The following is a 16,782-nucleotide window of genomic DNA, read 5'->3' on the forward strand; positions in this document are numbered from 1 at the left end:
TGACTTCGGATCAGAAGATGGAGGGTTCGAGTCCCTTCGTGGTCGACGTACAATTTCCTTTGTCACACCATAGTGATAATCTATAACATTTTATTCCAAATAATCATTCATTGCTAATCAAGTGACCGCGTGGCCTAATGGATAAGGCGTCTGACTTCGGATCAGAAGATTGAGGGTTCGAGTCCCTTCGTGGTCGGCATACAATTTTATTTTGCACACCATAGTGATAATCTATAACATTTCATTCCAAATAATCATTCATTGCCAAGCAAGTGACCGCGTGGCCTAATGGATAAGGCGTCTGACTTCGGATCAGAAGATTGAGGGTTCGAGTCCCTTCGTGGTCGACGTACAATTTCATTTTGCACACCATAGTGATAATCCATAACATTTTAATCCAAATAATCATTCACTTCCAAGCAAGTGACCGCGTGGCCTAATGTATAAGGCGTCTGACTTCGGATCAGAAGATTGAGGGTTCGAGTCCCTTTGTGTTCGACGTACAATTTCATTTTGCACACCATAGTGATAATCTATAACATTTTATTCCAAATAATCATTCATTGCCAAGCTAGTGACCGCGTGGCCTAATGGATAAGGCGTCTGACTTCGGATCAGAAGATTGAGGGTTCGAGTCCCTTTGTGGTCGACATACAATTTCATTTTGCATACCATAGTGATAATCTATAACATTTGATTCCGAATAATCATTCATTGCTAAGCAAGTGACCGCGTGGCCTAATGGATAAGGCGTCTGACTTCGGATCAGAAGATTGAGGGTTCGAGTCCCTTCGTGGTCGGCATACGATTTTATTTTGCACACCATAGTGATAATCTATAACATTTCATTCCAAATAATCATTCATTGCCAAGCAAGTGACCGCGTGGCATAATGGATAAGGCGTCTGACTTCGGATCAGAAGATTGAGGGTTCGAGTCCCTTCGTGGTCGACGTACAATTTCATTTTGCACACCATAGTGATAATCTATAACATTTTAATCCAAATAATCATTCACTTCCAAGCAAGTGACCGCGTGGCCTAATGGATAAGGCGTCTGACTTCGGATCAGAAGATTGAGGGTTCGAGTCCCTTCGTGGTCGACTACAATTTGATTTAGCACACCATGGAGATAATCTACAACATTAAATCCCAAACATTCAGTGATTGATTAGCATGTGACCACGTGGCCTAATGGATAAGGCGTCTGACTTGGGATCAGAAGATTGAGGGTTCGAGTAACTTCGTGGTCGACGTACAATTTTATTTTGCACACCATAGTGATAATCTATAACATTTTATTCCAAATAATCATTCATTGCCAAGCAAGTGACCGCGTGGCCTAATGGATAAGGTGTCTGACTTCGGATCAGAAGATTGAGGGTTCGAGTCCCTTTGTGGTCGACGTACAATTTCATTTAGCACACCATAGTGATAATCTATAACATTTTATTCCAAATAATCATTCACTTCCAAGCAAGTGACCGCGTGGCCTAATGGATAAGGCGTCTGACTTCGGATCAGAAGATTGAGGGTTCGAGTCCCTTCGTGGTCGACTACAATTTTATTTAGCACACCATGGAGATAATCTACAACATTAAATCCCAAACATTCAGTGATTGATTAGCATGTGACCACGTGGCCTAATGGATAAGGCGTCTGACTTGGGATCAGAAGATTGAGGGTTCGAGTCACTTCGTGGTCGACGTAGAATTTCATTTTGCACACCATAGTGATAATCTATAACATTTTATTCCAAATAATCATTCATTGCAAAGCAAGTGACCGCGTGGCCTAATGGATAAGGCGTCTGACTTCGGATCAGAAGATTAAGGGTTCGAGTCCCTTTGTGGTCGAAATACAATTTCGTTTTGCACACCATAGTGATAATCTACAACATTAAATCCCAAACATTCACTGATTGATTAGCACGTTACTGCGTGGCGTAATGGATAAGGTACTGACTTGGGATCAGAAGATTGGGGGTTCGAGTCCCTTCGTGGTCGGCGTACAATTTCATTTTGCACACCATAGTGATAATCTATAACATTTTATTCCAAATAATCATTCATTGCTAAGCAAGTGACCGCGTGGCCTAATGGATAAGGCGTCTGACTTCGGATCAGAAGATTGAGGGTTCGAGTCCCTTCGTGGTCGACGTACAATTTCATTTTGCACACCATAGTGATAATCTATAACATTTTATTCCAAATAATCATTCATTGGCAAGCAAGTGACCGCGTGGCCTAATGGATAAGGCGTCTGACTTTGGATCAGAAGACTGAGGGTTCGAGTCCCTTCGTGGTCGATGTACAATTTTATTTTGCACGCCATGGAGATAATCTACAACATTAAATTCGAAAAATTCATTGATCGCCTAGCAAGTGACCGTGTGGCCTAATGGATAAGGCGTCTGACTTCGGATCAGAAGATTGAGGGTTCTAGTCCCTTCGTGGTTGACATAAAAATTTATTTTGAACTCCATGGTGATAATGTACAACATTTCAATCCATATATTCATTCATTACAAAGAAATCCATCGCGTGGCCTAATGGATAAGCCGTCTGACTTTGTATCAGAAGATTGAAGGTTCGAGTCCCTTCGTGGTCGATGTACAATTTCATTTTACACTCGATAATGATAATGTACATTTCATTCCAAACATTAATTGAATGCATAGCAAGTGACCACGTGGCCCAATGGAGAAGGCGTCTGACTTCGGATCAGGAGGTTGAGGGTTCGATTCTTATCGTGGTCGATACACAATTTCATTTTGCACTTCATGGTGATAATGTTCAACATTTCATTCCAAACATTAATTCATTACAGAGAAGTCTACCGCGTGGCCTAATGGATAAGGCGTCTGATTCCAAATCAGAAGATTGAGGGTTCGAGTCCCTTTGGGGTCGACATACAATTTCCTTTTGCACACCATAGTGATAATCTATAACATTTTATTCCAAATAATGATTCATTTGCTAAGCAAGTGACCGCGTGGCCTAATGGATAAGGAGTCTGACTTCGGATCAGAAGATTGAGGGTTCGAGTCCCTTCGTGGTCGACATACAATTTCATTTTGCACACCATAGTGATAATCTATAACATTTCATTCCAAATAATCATTCATTGCCAAGCAAGTTACCGCGTGACCTAATTGATAAGGCGTCTGACTTCGGATCAGAAGATGGAGGGTTCGAGTCCCTTCGTGGTCGACGTACAATTTCCTTTGTCACACCATAGTGATAATCTATAACATTTTATTCCAAATAATCATTCATTGCTAATCAAGTGACCGCGTGGCCTAATGGATAAGGCGTCTGACTTCGGATCAGAAGATTGAGGGTTCGAGTCCCTTCGTGGTCGGCATACAATTTTATTTTGCACACCATAGTGATAATCTATAACATTTCATTCCAAATAATCATTCATTGCCAAGCAAGTGACCGCGTGGCCTAATGGATAAGGCGTCTGACTTCGGATCAGAAGATTGAGGGTTCGAGTCCCTTCGTGGTCGACGTACAATTTCATTTTGCACACCATAGTGATAATCCATAACATTTTAATCCAAATAATCATTCACTTCCAAGCAAGTGACCGCGTGGCCTAATGTATAAGGCGTCTGACTTCGGATCAGAAGATTGAGGGTTCGAGTCCCTTTGTGTTCGACGTACAATTTCATTTTGCACACCATAGTGATAATCTATAACATTTTATTCCAAATAATCATTCATTGCCAAGCTAGTGACCGCGTGGCCTAATGGATAAGGCGTCTTACTTCGGATCAGAAGATTGAGGGTTCGAGTCCCTTTGTGGTCGACATACAATTTCATTTTGCATACCATAGTGATAATCTATAACATTTTATTCCGAATAATCATTCATTGCTAAGCAAGTGACCGCGTGGCCTAATGGATAAGGCGTCTGACTTCGGATCAGAAGATTGAGGGTTCGAGTCCCTTCGTGGTCGGCATACGATTTTATTTTGCACACCATAGTGATAATCTATAACATTTTATTCCAAATAATCATTCATTGCCAAGCAAGTGACCGCGTGGCATAATGGATAAGGCGTCTGACTTCGGATCAGAAGATTGAGGGTTCGAGTCCCTTCGTGGTCGACGTACAATTTCATTTTGCACACCATAGTGATAATCTATAACATTTTAATCCAAATAATCATTCACTTCCAAGCAAGTGACCGCGTGGCCTAATGGATAAGGCGTCTGACTTCGGATCAGAAGATTGAGGGTTCGAGTCCCTTCGTGGTCGACTACAATTTTATTTAGCACACCATGGAGATAATCTACAACATTAAATCCCAAACATTCAGTGATTGATTAGCATGTGACCACGTGGCCTAATGGATAAGGCGTCTGACTTGGGATCAGAAGATTGAGGGTTCGAGTAACTTCGTGGTCGACGTACAATTTTATTTTGCACACCATAGTGATAATCTATAACATTTTATTCCAAATAATCATTCATTGCCAAGCAAGTGACCGCGTGGCCTAATGGATAAGGTGTCTGACTTCGGATCAGAAGATTGAGGGTTCGAGTCCCTTTGTGGTCGACGTACAATTTCATTTAGCACACCATAGTGATAATCTATAACATTTTATTCCAAATAATCATTCATTGCCAAACAAGTGACCGCGTGGCCTAATGGATAAGGCGTCTGACTTCGGATCAGAAGATTGAGGGTTCTAGTCCCTTCGTGGTCGACATACAATTTCGTTTTGCACACCATAGTGATAATCTATAACATTTTAATCCAAATAATCATTCACTTCCAAGCAAGTGACCGCGTGGCCTAATGGATAAGGCGTCTGACTTCGGATCAGAAGATTGAGGGTTCGAGTCCCTTCGTGGTCGACTACAATTTTATTTAGCACACCATGGAGATAATCTACAACATTAAATCCCAAACATTCAGTGATTGATTAGCATGTGACCACGTGGCCTAATGGATAAGGCGTCTGACTTCGGATCAGAAGATTGAGGGTTCGAGTCCCTTCGTGGTCGACATACAATTTCATTTTGCACACCATAGTGATAATCTATAACATTTCATTCCAAATAATCATTCATTGCCAAGCAAGTTACCGCGTGGCCTAATTGATAAGGCGTCTGACTTCGGATCAGAAGATGGAGGGTTCGAGTCCCTTCGTGGTCGACGTACAATTTCCTTTGTCACACCATAGTGATAATCTATAACATTTTATTCCAAATAATCATTCATTGCTAATCAAGTGACCGCGTGGCCTAATGGATAAGGCGTCTGACTTCGGATCAGAAGATTGAGGGTTCGAGTCCCTTCGTGGTCGGCATACAATTTTATTTTGCACACCATAGTGATAATCTATAACATTTCATTCCAAATAATCATTCATTGCCAAGCAAGTGACCGCGTGGCCTAATGGATAAGGCGTCTGACTTCGGATCAGAAGATTGAGGGTTCGAGTCCCTTCGTGGTCGACGTACAATTTCATTTTGCACACCATAGTGATAATCCATAACATTTTAATCCAAATAATCATTCACTTCCAAGCAAGTGACCGCGTGGCCTAATGTATAAGGCGTCTGACTTCGGATCAGAAGATTGAGGGTTCGAGTCCCTTTGTGTTCGACGTACAATTTCATTTTGCACACCATAGTGATAATCTATAACATTTTATTCCAAATAATCATTCATTGCCAAGCTATAGACCGCGTGGCCTAATGGATAAGGCGTCTGACTTCGGATCAGAAGATTGAGGGTTCGAGTCCCTTTGTGGTCGACATACAATTTCATTTTGCATACCATAGTGATAATCTATAACATTTTATTCCGAATAATCATTCATTGCTAAGCAAGTGACCGCGTGGCCTAATGGATAAGGCGTCTGACTTCGGATCAGAAGATTGAGGGTTCGAGTCCCTTCGTGGTCGGCATACGATTTTATTTTGCACACCATAGTGATAATCTATAACATTTCATTCCAAATAATCATTCATTGCCAAGCAAGTGACCGCGTGGCATAATGGATAAGGCGTCTGACTTCGGATCAGAAGATTGAGGGTTCGAGTCCCTTCGTGGTCGACGTACAATTTCATTTTGCACACCATAGTGATAATCTATAACATTTTAATCCAAATAATCATTCACTTCCAAGCAAGTGACCGCGTGGCCTAATGGATAAGGCGTCTGACTTCGGATCAGAAGATTGAGGGTTCGAGTCCCTTCGTGGTCGACTACAATTTTATTTAGCACACCATGGAGATAATCTACAACATTAAATCCCAAACATTCAGTGATTGATTAGCATGTGACCACGTGGCCTAATGGATAAGGCGTCTGACTTGGGATCAGAAGATTGAGGGTTCGAGTAACTTCGTGGTCGACGTACAATTTTATTTTGCACACCATAGTGATAATCTATAACATTTTATTCCAAATAATCATTCATTGCCAAGCAAGTGACCGCGTGGCCTAATGGATAAGGTGTCTGACTTCGGATCAGAAGATTGAGGGTTCGAGTCCCTTTGTGGTCGACGTACAATTTCATTTAGCACACCATAGTGATAATCTATAACATTTTATTCCAAATAATCATTCATTGCCAAACAAGTGACCGCGTGGCCTAATGGATAAGGCGTCTGACTTCGGATCAGAAGATTGAGGGTTCTAGTCCCTTCGTGGTCGACATACAATTTCGTTTTGCACACCATAGTGATAATCTATAACATTTTAATCCAAATAATCATTCACTTCCAAGCAAGTTACCGCGTGGCCTAATGGATAAGGCGTCTGACTTCGGATCAGAAGATTGAGGGTTCGAGTCCCTTCGTGGTCGACTACAATTTTATTTAGCACACCATGGAGATAATCTACAACATTAAATCCCAAACATTCAGTGATTGATTAGCATGTGACCACGTGGCCTAATGGATAAGGCGTCTGACTTGGGATCAGAAGATTGAGGGTTCGAGTCACTTCGTGGTCGACGTAGAATTTCATTTTGCACACCATAGTGATAATCTATAACATTTTATTCCAAATAATCATTCATTGCAAAGCAAGTGACCGCGTGGCCTAATGGATAAGGCGTCTGACTTCGGATCAGAAGATTAAGGGTTCGAGTCCCTTTGTGGTCGAAATACAATTTCGTTTTGCACACCATAGTGATAATCTACAACATTAAATCCCAAACATTCACTGATTGATTAGCACGTTACTGCGTGGCGTAATGGATAAGGTACTGACTTGGGATCAGAAGATTGGGGGTTCGAGTCCCTTCGTGGTCGGCGTACAATTTCATTTTGCACACCATAGTGATAATCTATAACATTTTATTCCAAATAATCATTCATTGCTAAGCAAGTGACCGCGTGGCCTAATGGATAAGGCGTCTGACTTCGGATCAGAAGATTGAGGGTTCGAGTCCCTTCGTGGTCGACGTACAATTTCATTTTGCACACCATAGTGATAATCTATAACATTTTATTTCAAATAATCATTCATTGGCAAGCAAGTGACCGCGTGGCCTAATGGATAAGGCGTCTGACTTTGGATCAGAAGACTGAGGGTTCGAGTCCCTTCGTGGTCGATGTACAATTTTATTTTGCACGCCATGGAGATAATCTACAACATTAAATTCGAAAAATTCATTGATCGCCTAGCAAGTGACCGTGTGGCCTAATGGATAAGGCGTCTGACTTCGGATCAGAAGATTGAGGGTTCTAGTCCCTTCGTGGTTGACATAAAAATTTATTTTGAACTCCATGGTGATAATGTACAACATTTCAATCCATATATTCATTCATTACAAAGAAATCCATCGCGTGGCCTAATGGATAAGCCGTCTGACTTTGTATCAGAAGATTGAAGGTTCGAGTCCCTTCGTGGTCGATGTACAATTTCATTTTACACTCGATGGTGATAATGTACATTTCATTCCAAACATTAATTGAATGCATAGCAAGTGACCACGTGGCCCAATGGAGAAGGCGTCTGACTTCGGATCAGGAGGTTGAGGGTTCGATTCTTATCGTGGTCGATACACAATTTCATTTTGCACTTCATGGTGATAATGTTCAACATTTCATTCCAAACATTAATTCATTACAGAGAAGTCTACCGCGTGGCCTAATGGATAAGGCGTCTGATTCCAAATCAGAAGATTGAGGGTTCGAGTCCCTTTGGGGTCGACATACAATTTCCTTTTGCACACCATAGTGATAATCTATAACATTTTATTCCAAATAATGATTCATTTGCTAAGCAAGTGACCGCGTGGCCTAATGGATAAGGAGTCTGACTTCGGATCAGAAGATTGAGGGTTCGAGTCCCTTCGTGGTCGACATACAATTTCATTTTGCACACCATAGTGATAATCTATAACATTTCATTCCAAATAATCATTCATTGCCAAGCAAGTTACCGCGTGGCCTAATTGATAAGGCGTCTGACTTCGGATCAGAAGATGGAGGGTTCGAGTCCCTTCGTGGTCGACGTACAATTTCCTTTGTCACACCATAGTGATAATCTATAACATTTTATTCCAAATAATCATTCATTGCTAATCAAGTGACCGCGTGGCCTAATGGATAAGGCGTCTGACTTCGGATCAGAAGATTGAGGGTTCGAGTCCCTTCGTGGTCGGCATACAATTTTATTTTGCACACCATAGTGATAATCTATAACATTTCATTCCAAATAATCATTCATTGCCAAGCAAGTGACCGCGTGGCCTAATGGATAAGGCGTCTGACTTCGGATCAGAAGATTGAGGGTTCGAGTCCCTTCGTGGTCGACGTACAATTTCATTTTGCACACCATAGTGATAATCCATAACATTTTAATCCAAATAATCATTCACTTCCAAGCAAGTGACCGCGTGGCCTAATGTATAAGGCGTCTGACTTCGGATCAGAAGATTGAGGGTTCGAGTCCCTTTGTGTTCGACGTACAATTTCATTTTGCACACCATAGTAATAATCTATAACATTTTATTCCAAATAATCATTCATTGCCAAGCTAGTGACCGCGTGGCCTAATGGATAAGGCGTCTGACTTCGGATCAGAAGATTAAGGGTTCGAGTCCCTTTGTGGTCGACATACAATTTCATTTTGCATACCATAGTGATAATCTATAACATTTTATTCCGAATAATCATTCATTGCTAAGCAAGTGACCGCGTGGCCTAATGGATAAGGCGTCTGACTTCGGATCAGAAGATTGAGGGTTCGAGTCCCTTCGTGGTCGGCATACGATTTTATTTTGCACACCATAGTGATAATCTATAACATTTCATTCCAAATAATCATTCATTGCCAAGCAAGTGACCGCGTGGCATAATGGATAAGGCGTCTGACTTCGGATCAGAAGATTGAGGGTTCGAGTCCCTTCGTGGTCGACGTACAATTTCATTTTGCACACCATAGTGATAATCTATAACATTTTAATCCAAATAATCATTCACTTCCAAGCAAGTGACCGCGTGGCCTAATGGATAAGGCGTCTGACTTCGGATCAGAAGATTGAGGGTTCGAGTCCCTTCGTGGTCGACTACAATTTTATTTAGCACACCATGGAGATAATCTACAACATTAAATCCCAAACATTCAGTGATTGATTAGCATGTGACCACGTGGCCTAATGGATAAGGCGTCTGACTTGGGATCAGAAGATTGAGGGTTCGAGTAACTTCGTGGTCGACGTACAATTTTATTTTGCACACCATAGTGATAATCTATAACATTTTATTCCAAATAATCATTCATTGCCAAGCAAGTGACCGCGTGGCCTAATGGATAAGGTGTCTGACTTCGGATCAGAAGATTGAGGGTTCGAGTCCCTTTGTGGTCGACGTACAATTTCATTTAGCACACCATAGTAATAATCTATAACATTTTATTCCAAATAATCATTCATTGCCAAACAAGTGACCGCGTGGCCTAATGGATAAGGCGTCTGACTTCGGATCAGAAGATTGAGGGTTCTAGTCCCTTCGTGGTCGACATACAATTTCGTTTTGCACACCATAGTGATAATCTATAACATTTTAATCCAAATAATCATTCACTTCCAAGCAAGTGACCGCGTGGCCTAATGGATAAGGCGTCTGACTTCGGATCAGAAGATTGAGGGTTCGAGTCCCTTCGTGGTCGACTACAATTTTATTTAGCACACCATGGAGATAATCTACAACATTAAATCCCAAACATTCAGTGATTGATTAGCATGTGACCACGTGGCCTAATGGATAAGGCGTCTGACTTCGGATCAGAAGATTGAGGGTTCGAGTCCCTTCGTGGTCGACATACAATTTCATTTTGCACACCATAGTGATAATCTATAACATTTCATTCCAAATAATCATTCATTGCCAAGCAAGTTACCGCGTGGCCTAATTGATAAGGCGTCTGACTTCGGATCAGAAGATGGAGGGTTCGAGTCCCTTCGTGGTCGACGTACAATTTCCTTTGTCACACCATAGTGATAATCTATAACATTTTATTCCAAATAATCATTCATTGCTAATCAAGTGACCGCGTGGCCTAATGGATAAGGCGTCTGACTTCGGATCAGAAGATTGAGGGTTCGAGTCCCTTCGTGGTCGGCATACAATTTTATTTTGCACACCATAGTGATAATCTATAACATTTCATTCCAAATAATCATTCATTGCCAAGCAAGTGACCGCGTGGCCTAATGGATAAGGCGTCTGACTTCGGATCAGAAGATTGAGGGTTCGAGTCCCTTCGTGGTCGACGTACAATTTCATTTTGCACACCATAGTGATAATCCATAACATTTTAATCCAAATAATCATTCACTTCCAAGCAAGTGACCGCGTGGCCTAATGTATAAGGCGTCTGACTTCGGATCAGAAGATTGAGGGTTCGAGTCCCTTTGTGTTCGACGTACAATTTCATTTTGCACACCATAGTGATAATCTATAACATTTTATTCCAAATAATCATTCATTGCCAAGCTAGTGACCGCGTGGCCTAATGGATAAGGCGTCTGACTTCGGATCAGAAGATTGAGGGTTCGAGTCCCTTTGTGGTCGACATACAATTTCATTTTGCATACCATAGTGATAATCTATAACATTTTATTCCGAATAATCATTCATTGCTAAGCAAGTGACCGCGTGGCCTAATGGATAAGGCGTCTGACTTCGGATCAGAAGATTGAGGGTTCGAGTCCCTTCGTGGTCGGCATACGATTTTATTTTGCACACCATAGTGATAATCTATAACATTTCATTCCAAATAATCATTCATTGCCAAGCAAGTGACCGCGTGGCATAATGGATAAGGCGTCTGACTTCGGATCAGAAGATTGAGGGTTCGAGTCCCTTCGTGGTCGACGTACAATTTCATTTTGCACACCATAGTGATAATCTATAACATTTTAATCCAAATAATCATTCACTTCCAAGCAAGTGACCGCGTGGCCTAATGGATAAGGCGTCTGACTTCGGATCAGAAGATTGAGGGTTCGAGTCCCTTCGTGGTCGACTACAATTTTATTTAGCACACCATGGAGATAATCTACAACATTAAATCCCAAACATTCAGTGAATGATTAGCATGTGACCACGTGGCCTAATGGATAAGGCGTCTGACTTGGGATCAGAAGATTGAGGGTTCGAGTAACTTCGTGGTCGACGTACAATTTTATTTTGCACACCATAGTGATAATCTATAACATTTTATTCCAAATAATCATTCATTGCCAAGCAAGTGACCGCGTGGCCTAATGGATAAGGTGTCTGACTTCGGATCAGAAGATTGAGGGTTCGAGTCCCTTTGTGGTCGACGTACAATTTCATTTAGCACACCATAGTGATAATCTATAACATTTTATTCCAAATAATCATTCATTGCCAAACAAGTGACCGCGTGGCCTAATGGATAAGGCGTCTGACTTCGGATCAGAAGATTGAGGGTTCTAGTCCCTTCGTGGTCGACATACAATTTCGTTTTGCACACCATAGTGATAATCTATAACATTTTAATCCAAATAATCATTCACTTCCAAGCAAGTGACCGCGTGGCCTAATGGATAAGGCGTCTGACTTCGGATCAGAAGATTGAGGGTTCGAGTCCCTTCGTGGTCGACTACAATTTTATTTAGCACACCATGGAGATAATCTACAACATTAAATCCCAAACATTCAGTGATTGATTAGCATGTGACCACGTGGCCTAATGGATAAGGCGTCTGACTTGGGATCAGAAGATTGAGGGTTCGAGTCACTTCGTGGTCGACGTAGAATTTCATTTTGCACACCATAGTGATAATCTATAACATTTTATTCCAAATAATCATTCATTGCAAAGCAAGTGACCGCGTGGCCTAATGGATAAGGCGTCTGACTTCGGATCAGAAGATTAAGGGTTCGAGTCCCTTTGTGGTCGAAATACAATTTCGTTTTGCACACCATAGTGATAATCTACAACATTAAATCCCAAACATTCACTGATTGATTAGCACGTTACTGCGTGGCGTAATGGATAAGGTACTGACTTGGGATCAGAAGATTGGGGGTTCGAGTCCCTTCGTGGTCGGCGTACAATTTCATTTTGCACACCATAGTGATAATCTATAACATTTTATTCCAAATAATCATTCATTGCCAAGCAACAGCCCGCGTGGCCTAATGGATAAGGCGTCTGACTTCGGATCAGAAGATTGGGGGTTCGAGTCCCTTTGTGGTCGACGTACAATTTCATTTTGCACACCATAGTGATAATCTATAACATTTTATTCCAAATAATCATTCATTGCCAATCTAGTGACCGCGTGGCCTAATGGATAAGGCGTCTGACTTCGGATCAGAAGATTGAGGGTTCGAGTCCCTTCGTGGTCGACGTACAATTTCCTTTTGCACACCATAGTGATAATCTATAACATTTTATTCCGAATAATCATTCATTGCTAAGCAAGTGACCGCGTTGCCTAATGGATAAGGCGTCTGACTTCGGATCAGAAGATTGAGGGTTCGAGTCCCTTCGTGGTCGGCATAAGATTTTATTTTGCGCACCATAGTGATAATCTATAACATTTCATTCCAAATAATCATTCATTGCCAAGCAAGTGACCGCGTGGCCTAATGGATAAGGCGTCTGACTTCGGATCAGAAGATTGAGGGTTCGAGTCCCTTCGTGGTCTACGTACAATTTTATTTAGCACACCATGGAGATAATCTACAACATTAAATCCCAAACATTCAGTGATTGATTAGCACGTGACCGCGTGGCCTAATGAATAAGGCGTCTGACTTGGGATCAGAAGATTGAGGGTTCGGGTCCCTTCGTGGTCGACGTACAATTTCATTTTGCACACCATAGTGATAATCTATAACATTTTATTCCAAATAATCATTCATGGCAAAGCAAGTGACCGCGTGGCCTAATGGATAAGGCGTCTGACTTCGGATCAGAAGATTAAGGGTTCGAGTCCCTTTGTGGTCGAAATACAATTTCGTTTTGCACACCATAGTGATAATCTACAACATTAAATCCCAAACATTCAGTGATTGATTAGCACGTGACCGCGTGGCCTAATGGATAAGGTACTGACTTGGGATCAGAAGATTGAGGGTTTGAGTGACTTCGTGGTCGACGTACAATTTCATTTTGCACACCATAGTGATAATCTATAACATTTTATTCCAAATAATCATTCATTGCCAAGCAAGTGACCGCGTGGCCTAATGGATAAGGTGTCTGACTTCGGATCAGAAGATTGAGGGTTCGAGTCCCTTTGTGGTCGACGTACAATTTCATTTAGCACACCATAGTGATAATCTATAACATTTTATTCCAAATAATCATTCATTGCCAAACAAGTGACCGTGTGGCCTAATGGATAAGGCGTCTGACTTCGGATCAGAAGATTGAGGGTTCTAATCCCTTCGTGGTAGACATACAATTTCGTTTTGCACACCATAGTGATAATCTATAACATTTTAATCCAAATAATCATTCACTTCCAAGCAAGTGACCGCGTGGCCTAATGGATAAGGCGTCTGACTTCGGATCAGAAGATTGAGGGTTCGAGTCCCTTCGTGGTCGACTACAATTTTATTTAGCACACCATGGAGATAATCTACAACATTAAATCCCAAACATTCAGTGATTGATTAGCATGTGACCACGTGGCCTAATGGATAAGGCGTCTGACTTGGGATCAGAAGATTGAGGGTTCGAGTCACTTCGTGGTCGACGTAGAATTTCATTTTGCACACCATAGTAATAATCTATAACATTTTATTCCAAATAATCATTCATTGCAAAGCAAGTGACCGCGTGGCCTAATGGATAAGGCGTCTGACTTCGGATCAGAAGATTAAGGGTTCGAGTCCCTTTGTGGTCGAAATACAATTTCGTTTTGCACACCATAGTGATAATCTACAACATTAAATCCCTAACATTCACTGATTGATTAGCACGTTACTGCGTGGCGTAATGGATAAGGTACTGACTTGGGATCAGAAGATTTGGGGTTCGAGTCCCTTCGTGGTCGGCGTAAAATTTCATTTTGCACACCATAGTGATAATCTATAACATTTTATTCCAAATAATCATTCATTGCCAAGCAACAGCCCGCGTGGCCTAATGGATAAGGCGTCTGACTTCGGATTAGAAGATTGGGGGTTCGAGTCCCTTTGTGGTCGACGTACAATTTCATTTTGCACACCATAGTGATAATCTATAACATTTTATTCCAAATAATCATTCATTGCCAATCTAGTGACCGCGTGGCCTAATGGATAAGGCGTCTGACTTCGGATCAGAAGATTGAGGGTTCGAGTCCCTTCGTGGTCGACGTACAATTTCCTTTTGCACACCATAGTGATAATCTATAACATTTTATTCCGAATAATCATTCATTGCTAAGCAAGTGACCGCGTTGCCTAATGGATAAGGCGTCTGACTTCGGATCAGAAGATTGAGGGTTCGAGTCCCTTCGTGGTCGGCATACGATTTTATTTTGCACACCATAGTGATAATCTATAACATTTCATTCCAAATAATCATTCATTGCCAAGCAAGTGACCGCGTGGCCTAATGGATAAGGCGTCTGACTTCGGATCAGAAGATTGAGGGTTCGAGTCCCTTCGTGGTCTACGTACAATTTTATTTAGCACACCATGGAGATAATCTACAACATTAAATCCCAAACATTCAGTGATTGATTAGCACGTGACCGCGTGGCCTAATGAATAAGGCGTCTGACTTGGGATCAGAAGATTGAGGGTTCGAGTCCCTTCGTGGTCGACGTACAATTTCATTTTGCACACCATAGTGATAATCTATAACATTTTATTCCAAATAATCATTCATGGCAAAGCAAGTGACCGCGTGGCCTAATGGATAAGGCGTCTGACTTCGGATCAGAAGATTAAGGGTTCGAGTCCCTTTGTGGTCGAAATACAATTTCGTTTTGCACACCATAGTGATAATCTACAACATTAAATCCCAAACATTCAGTGATTGATTAGCACGTGACCGCGTGGCCTAATGGATAAGGTACTGACTTGGGATCAGAAGATTGAGGGTTTGAGTGACTTCGTGGTCGACGTACAATTTCATTTTGCACACCATAGTGATAATCTATAACATTTTATTCCAAATAATCATTCATTGCCAAGCAAGTGCCCGCGTGGCCTAATGGATAAGGCGTCTGACTTCGGATCAGAAGATTGAGGGTTCGAGACCCTTTGTGGTCGAAGTACAATTTCATTTTGCACACCATAGTGATAATCTATAACATTTTATTCCAAATAATCATTCATTGCCAAGCAAGTGACCGCGTGGCCTAATGGATAAGGCGTCTGACTTCGGATCAGAAGATTGAGGGTTCGATCCTTATCGTGATCGATACACAATTTCATTTTGCACTTCATGGTGATAATGTTCAACATTTCATTCCAAACATTAATTTATTACAGAGAAGTCTACCGCGTGGCCTAATGGATAAGGCGTCTGATTCCAAATCAGAAGATTGAGGGTTCGAGTCCCTTCGTGGTCGACGTACAAATTCATTTTGCACACCATAGTGATAATCCATAACATTTTAATCCAAATAATCATTCACTGCCAAGTAAGTGACCGCGTGGCTTAATGGATAAGGCGTCTGACTTCGGATCAGAAGATTGAGGGTTCGAGTCCCTTCTTGGTCGACGTACAATTTCATTTTGCACACCATAGTGATAATCTATAACATTTTATTCCAAATAATCATTCATTGCCAAGCAAGTGACCGCGTGGCCTAATGGATAAGGCGTCTGACTTCGGATCAGAAGATTGAGGGTTCGAGTCCCTTTGTGGTCGACGTACAATTTCATTTAGCACACCATAGTGATAATCTATAACATTTTATTCCAAATAATCATTCATTGCCAAACAAGTGACCGCGTGGCCTAATGGATAAGGCGTCTGACTTCGGATCAGAAGATTGAGGGTTCGAGTCCCTTCGTGGTCGACATACAATTTCGTTTTGCACACCATAGTGATAATCTACAACATTAAATCCCAAACATTCAGTGATTGATTAGCACGTGACCGCGTGGCCTAATGGATAAGGCGTCTGACTTGGGATCAGAAGATTGAGGGTTCGAGTCCCGTCGTGGTCGACGTAGAATTTCATTTTGCACACCATAGTGATAATCTATAACATTTTATTCCAAATAATCATTCATTGCCAAGCAAGTGCCCGCGTGGCCTAATGGATAAGGCGTCTGACTTCGGATCCAAAGATTGAGGGTTCGAGTCCATTTGTGG

The 16,782-nt window shown here is 41.6% G+C and overlaps 1 protein-coding gene and 74 non-coding genes across 75 annotated transcripts in view; 74 read left to right on the forward strand and 1 right to left on the reverse strand.

The window, feature by feature from the left end:
- LOC5516926 overlaps positions 1 to 16,782 on the reverse strand; it is a 78,739-nt gene that overhangs the window by 26,878 nt on the left and 35,079 nt on the right. The window lies entirely within an intron of this gene.
- Positions 124 to 196, forward strand: Trnar-ucg. The gene has a single exon. It is a non-coding gene; the product is annotated as a tRNA-Arg (tRNA).
- On the forward strand, positions 275 to 347 carry Trnar-ucg. The gene has a single exon. It is a non-coding gene; the product is annotated as a tRNA-Arg (tRNA).
- Trnar-ucg lies at positions 577 to 649 on the forward strand. Its single transcript has one exon. It is a non-coding gene; the product is annotated as a tRNA-Arg (tRNA).
- Positions 728 to 800, forward strand: Trnar-ucg. The gene has a single exon. It is a non-coding gene; the product is annotated as a tRNA-Arg (tRNA).
- On the forward strand, positions 879 to 951 carry Trnar-ucg. The gene has a single exon. It is a non-coding gene; the product is annotated as a tRNA-Arg (tRNA).
- Positions 1,030 to 1,102, forward strand: Trnar-ucg. Its single transcript has one exon. It is a non-coding gene; the product is annotated as a tRNA-Arg (tRNA).
- Trnar-ucg lies at positions 1,331 to 1,403 on the forward strand. Its single transcript has one exon. It is a non-coding gene; the product is annotated as a tRNA-Arg (tRNA).
- Trnar-ucg lies at positions 1,482 to 1,554 on the forward strand. The gene has a single exon. It is a non-coding gene; the product is annotated as a tRNA-Arg (tRNA).
- Positions 1,632 to 1,704, forward strand: Trnap-ugg. The gene has a single exon. It is a non-coding gene; the product is annotated as a tRNA-Pro (tRNA).
- Trnar-ucg lies at positions 1,783 to 1,855 on the forward strand. The gene has a single exon. It is a non-coding gene; the product is annotated as a tRNA-Arg (tRNA).
- Trnar-ucg lies at positions 2,084 to 2,156 on the forward strand. The gene has a single exon. It is a non-coding gene; the product is annotated as a tRNA-Arg (tRNA).
- Positions 2,235 to 2,307, forward strand: Trnaq-uug. Its single transcript has one exon. It is a non-coding gene; the product is annotated as a tRNA-Gln (tRNA).
- Positions 2,988 to 3,060, forward strand: Trnar-ucg. The gene has a single exon. It is a non-coding gene; the product is annotated as a tRNA-Arg (tRNA).
- On the forward strand, positions 3,290 to 3,362 carry Trnar-ucg. Its single transcript has one exon. It is a non-coding gene; the product is annotated as a tRNA-Arg (tRNA).
- On the forward strand, positions 3,441 to 3,513 carry Trnar-ucg. Its single transcript has one exon. It is a non-coding gene; the product is annotated as a tRNA-Arg (tRNA).
- Positions 3,894 to 3,966, forward strand: Trnar-ucg. Its single transcript has one exon. It is a non-coding gene; the product is annotated as a tRNA-Arg (tRNA).
- Positions 4,045 to 4,117, forward strand: Trnar-ucg. Its single transcript has one exon. It is a non-coding gene; the product is annotated as a tRNA-Arg (tRNA).
- On the forward strand, positions 4,196 to 4,268 carry Trnar-ucg. Its single transcript has one exon. It is a non-coding gene; the product is annotated as a tRNA-Arg (tRNA).
- Positions 4,497 to 4,569, forward strand: Trnar-ucg. Its single transcript has one exon. It is a non-coding gene; the product is annotated as a tRNA-Arg (tRNA).
- Trnar-ucg lies at positions 4,648 to 4,720 on the forward strand. The gene has a single exon. It is a non-coding gene; the product is annotated as a tRNA-Arg (tRNA).
- Positions 4,799 to 4,871, forward strand: Trnar-ucg. The gene has a single exon. It is a non-coding gene; the product is annotated as a tRNA-Arg (tRNA).
- Positions 4,949 to 5,021, forward strand: Trnar-ucg. The gene has a single exon. It is a non-coding gene; the product is annotated as a tRNA-Arg (tRNA).
- On the forward strand, positions 5,251 to 5,323 carry Trnar-ucg. Its single transcript has one exon. It is a non-coding gene; the product is annotated as a tRNA-Arg (tRNA).
- On the forward strand, positions 5,402 to 5,474 carry Trnar-ucg. Its single transcript has one exon. It is a non-coding gene; the product is annotated as a tRNA-Arg (tRNA).
- Trnar-ucg lies at positions 5,704 to 5,776 on the forward strand. Its single transcript has one exon. It is a non-coding gene; the product is annotated as a tRNA-Arg (tRNA).
- On the forward strand, positions 5,855 to 5,927 carry Trnar-ucg. The gene has a single exon. It is a non-coding gene; the product is annotated as a tRNA-Arg (tRNA).
- On the forward strand, positions 6,006 to 6,078 carry Trnar-ucg. Its single transcript has one exon. It is a non-coding gene; the product is annotated as a tRNA-Arg (tRNA).
- Trnar-ucg lies at positions 6,157 to 6,229 on the forward strand. Its single transcript has one exon. It is a non-coding gene; the product is annotated as a tRNA-Arg (tRNA).
- Trnar-ucg lies at positions 6,458 to 6,530 on the forward strand. Its single transcript has one exon. It is a non-coding gene; the product is annotated as a tRNA-Arg (tRNA).
- Trnar-ucg lies at positions 6,609 to 6,681 on the forward strand. Its single transcript has one exon. It is a non-coding gene; the product is annotated as a tRNA-Arg (tRNA).
- Positions 6,760 to 6,832, forward strand: Trnar-ucg. Its single transcript has one exon. It is a non-coding gene; the product is annotated as a tRNA-Arg (tRNA).
- Trnap-ugg lies at positions 6,910 to 6,982 on the forward strand. The gene has a single exon. It is a non-coding gene; the product is annotated as a tRNA-Pro (tRNA).
- On the forward strand, positions 7,061 to 7,133 carry Trnar-ucg. The gene has a single exon. It is a non-coding gene; the product is annotated as a tRNA-Arg (tRNA).
- Positions 7,362 to 7,434, forward strand: Trnar-ucg. Its single transcript has one exon. It is a non-coding gene; the product is annotated as a tRNA-Arg (tRNA).
- Trnaq-uug lies at positions 7,513 to 7,585 on the forward strand. Its single transcript has one exon. It is a non-coding gene; the product is annotated as a tRNA-Gln (tRNA).
- Positions 8,266 to 8,338, forward strand: Trnar-ucg. The gene has a single exon. It is a non-coding gene; the product is annotated as a tRNA-Arg (tRNA).
- Positions 8,568 to 8,640, forward strand: Trnar-ucg. Its single transcript has one exon. It is a non-coding gene; the product is annotated as a tRNA-Arg (tRNA).
- Trnar-ucg lies at positions 8,719 to 8,791 on the forward strand. The gene has a single exon. It is a non-coding gene; the product is annotated as a tRNA-Arg (tRNA).
- Trnar-ucg lies at positions 9,021 to 9,093 on the forward strand. Its single transcript has one exon. It is a non-coding gene; the product is annotated as a tRNA-Arg (tRNA).
- On the forward strand, positions 9,172 to 9,244 carry Trnar-ucg. The gene has a single exon. It is a non-coding gene; the product is annotated as a tRNA-Arg (tRNA).
- On the forward strand, positions 9,323 to 9,395 carry Trnar-ucg. The gene has a single exon. It is a non-coding gene; the product is annotated as a tRNA-Arg (tRNA).
- Trnar-ucg lies at positions 9,474 to 9,546 on the forward strand. Its single transcript has one exon. It is a non-coding gene; the product is annotated as a tRNA-Arg (tRNA).
- Positions 9,775 to 9,847, forward strand: Trnar-ucg. Its single transcript has one exon. It is a non-coding gene; the product is annotated as a tRNA-Arg (tRNA).
- On the forward strand, positions 9,926 to 9,998 carry Trnar-ucg. The gene has a single exon. It is a non-coding gene; the product is annotated as a tRNA-Arg (tRNA).
- Positions 10,077 to 10,149, forward strand: Trnar-ucg. Its single transcript has one exon. It is a non-coding gene; the product is annotated as a tRNA-Arg (tRNA).
- On the forward strand, positions 10,227 to 10,299 carry Trnar-ucg. Its single transcript has one exon. It is a non-coding gene; the product is annotated as a tRNA-Arg (tRNA).
- On the forward strand, positions 10,529 to 10,601 carry Trnar-ucg. The gene has a single exon. It is a non-coding gene; the product is annotated as a tRNA-Arg (tRNA).
- Trnar-ucg lies at positions 10,680 to 10,752 on the forward strand. Its single transcript has one exon. It is a non-coding gene; the product is annotated as a tRNA-Arg (tRNA).
- On the forward strand, positions 10,982 to 11,054 carry Trnar-ucg. Its single transcript has one exon. It is a non-coding gene; the product is annotated as a tRNA-Arg (tRNA).
- Trnar-ccg lies at positions 11,133 to 11,205 on the forward strand. The gene has a single exon. It is a non-coding gene; the product is annotated as a tRNA-Arg (tRNA).
- Trnar-ucg lies at positions 11,284 to 11,356 on the forward strand. Its single transcript has one exon. It is a non-coding gene; the product is annotated as a tRNA-Arg (tRNA).
- Positions 11,435 to 11,507, forward strand: Trnar-ucg. The gene has a single exon. It is a non-coding gene; the product is annotated as a tRNA-Arg (tRNA).
- Positions 11,736 to 11,808, forward strand: Trnar-ucg. Its single transcript has one exon. It is a non-coding gene; the product is annotated as a tRNA-Arg (tRNA).
- Positions 11,887 to 11,959, forward strand: Trnar-ucg. The gene has a single exon. It is a non-coding gene; the product is annotated as a tRNA-Arg (tRNA).
- Trnar-ucg lies at positions 12,038 to 12,110 on the forward strand. The gene has a single exon. It is a non-coding gene; the product is annotated as a tRNA-Arg (tRNA).
- Trnap-ugg lies at positions 12,188 to 12,260 on the forward strand. The gene has a single exon. It is a non-coding gene; the product is annotated as a tRNA-Pro (tRNA).
- Positions 12,339 to 12,411, forward strand: Trnar-ucg. The gene has a single exon. It is a non-coding gene; the product is annotated as a tRNA-Arg (tRNA).
- Positions 12,791 to 12,863, forward strand: Trnar-ucg. Its single transcript has one exon. It is a non-coding gene; the product is annotated as a tRNA-Arg (tRNA).
- Trnar-ucg lies at positions 12,942 to 13,014 on the forward strand. The gene has a single exon. It is a non-coding gene; the product is annotated as a tRNA-Arg (tRNA).
- On the forward strand, positions 13,093 to 13,165 carry Trnar-ucg. Its single transcript has one exon. It is a non-coding gene; the product is annotated as a tRNA-Arg (tRNA).
- On the forward strand, positions 13,395 to 13,467 carry Trnar-ucg. The gene has a single exon. It is a non-coding gene; the product is annotated as a tRNA-Arg (tRNA).
- On the forward strand, positions 13,696 to 13,768 carry Trnar-ucg. Its single transcript has one exon. It is a non-coding gene; the product is annotated as a tRNA-Arg (tRNA).
- Positions 13,998 to 14,070, forward strand: Trnar-ucg. The gene has a single exon. It is a non-coding gene; the product is annotated as a tRNA-Arg (tRNA).
- Positions 14,148 to 14,220, forward strand: Trnap-ugg. The gene has a single exon. It is a non-coding gene; the product is annotated as a tRNA-Pro (tRNA).
- Trnar-ucg lies at positions 14,299 to 14,371 on the forward strand. The gene has a single exon. It is a non-coding gene; the product is annotated as a tRNA-Arg (tRNA).
- On the forward strand, positions 14,751 to 14,823 carry Trnar-ucg. Its single transcript has one exon. It is a non-coding gene; the product is annotated as a tRNA-Arg (tRNA).
- Positions 14,902 to 14,974, forward strand: Trnar-ucg. Its single transcript has one exon. It is a non-coding gene; the product is annotated as a tRNA-Arg (tRNA).
- On the forward strand, positions 15,053 to 15,125 carry Trnar-ucg. Its single transcript has one exon. It is a non-coding gene; the product is annotated as a tRNA-Arg (tRNA).
- Trnap-ugg lies at positions 15,204 to 15,276 on the forward strand. Its single transcript has one exon. It is a non-coding gene; the product is annotated as a tRNA-Pro (tRNA).
- On the forward strand, positions 15,355 to 15,427 carry Trnar-ucg. The gene has a single exon. It is a non-coding gene; the product is annotated as a tRNA-Arg (tRNA).
- Trnar-ucg lies at positions 16,109 to 16,181 on the forward strand. Its single transcript has one exon. It is a non-coding gene; the product is annotated as a tRNA-Arg (tRNA).
- On the forward strand, positions 16,260 to 16,332 carry Trnar-ucg. Its single transcript has one exon. It is a non-coding gene; the product is annotated as a tRNA-Arg (tRNA).
- Trnar-ucg lies at positions 16,411 to 16,483 on the forward strand. The gene has a single exon. It is a non-coding gene; the product is annotated as a tRNA-Arg (tRNA).
- Positions 16,562 to 16,634, forward strand: Trnar-ucg. Its single transcript has one exon. It is a non-coding gene; the product is annotated as a tRNA-Pro (tRNA).

This window comes from Nematostella vectensis, chromosome 12 (assembly GCF_932526225.1).
Source record: "Nematostella vectensis chromosome 12, jaNemVect1.1, whole genome shotgun sequence".
In the NCBI taxonomy this organism is placed as follows: domain Eukaryota; kingdom Metazoa; phylum Cnidaria; class Anthozoa; order Actiniaria; family Edwardsiidae; genus Nematostella; species Nematostella vectensis.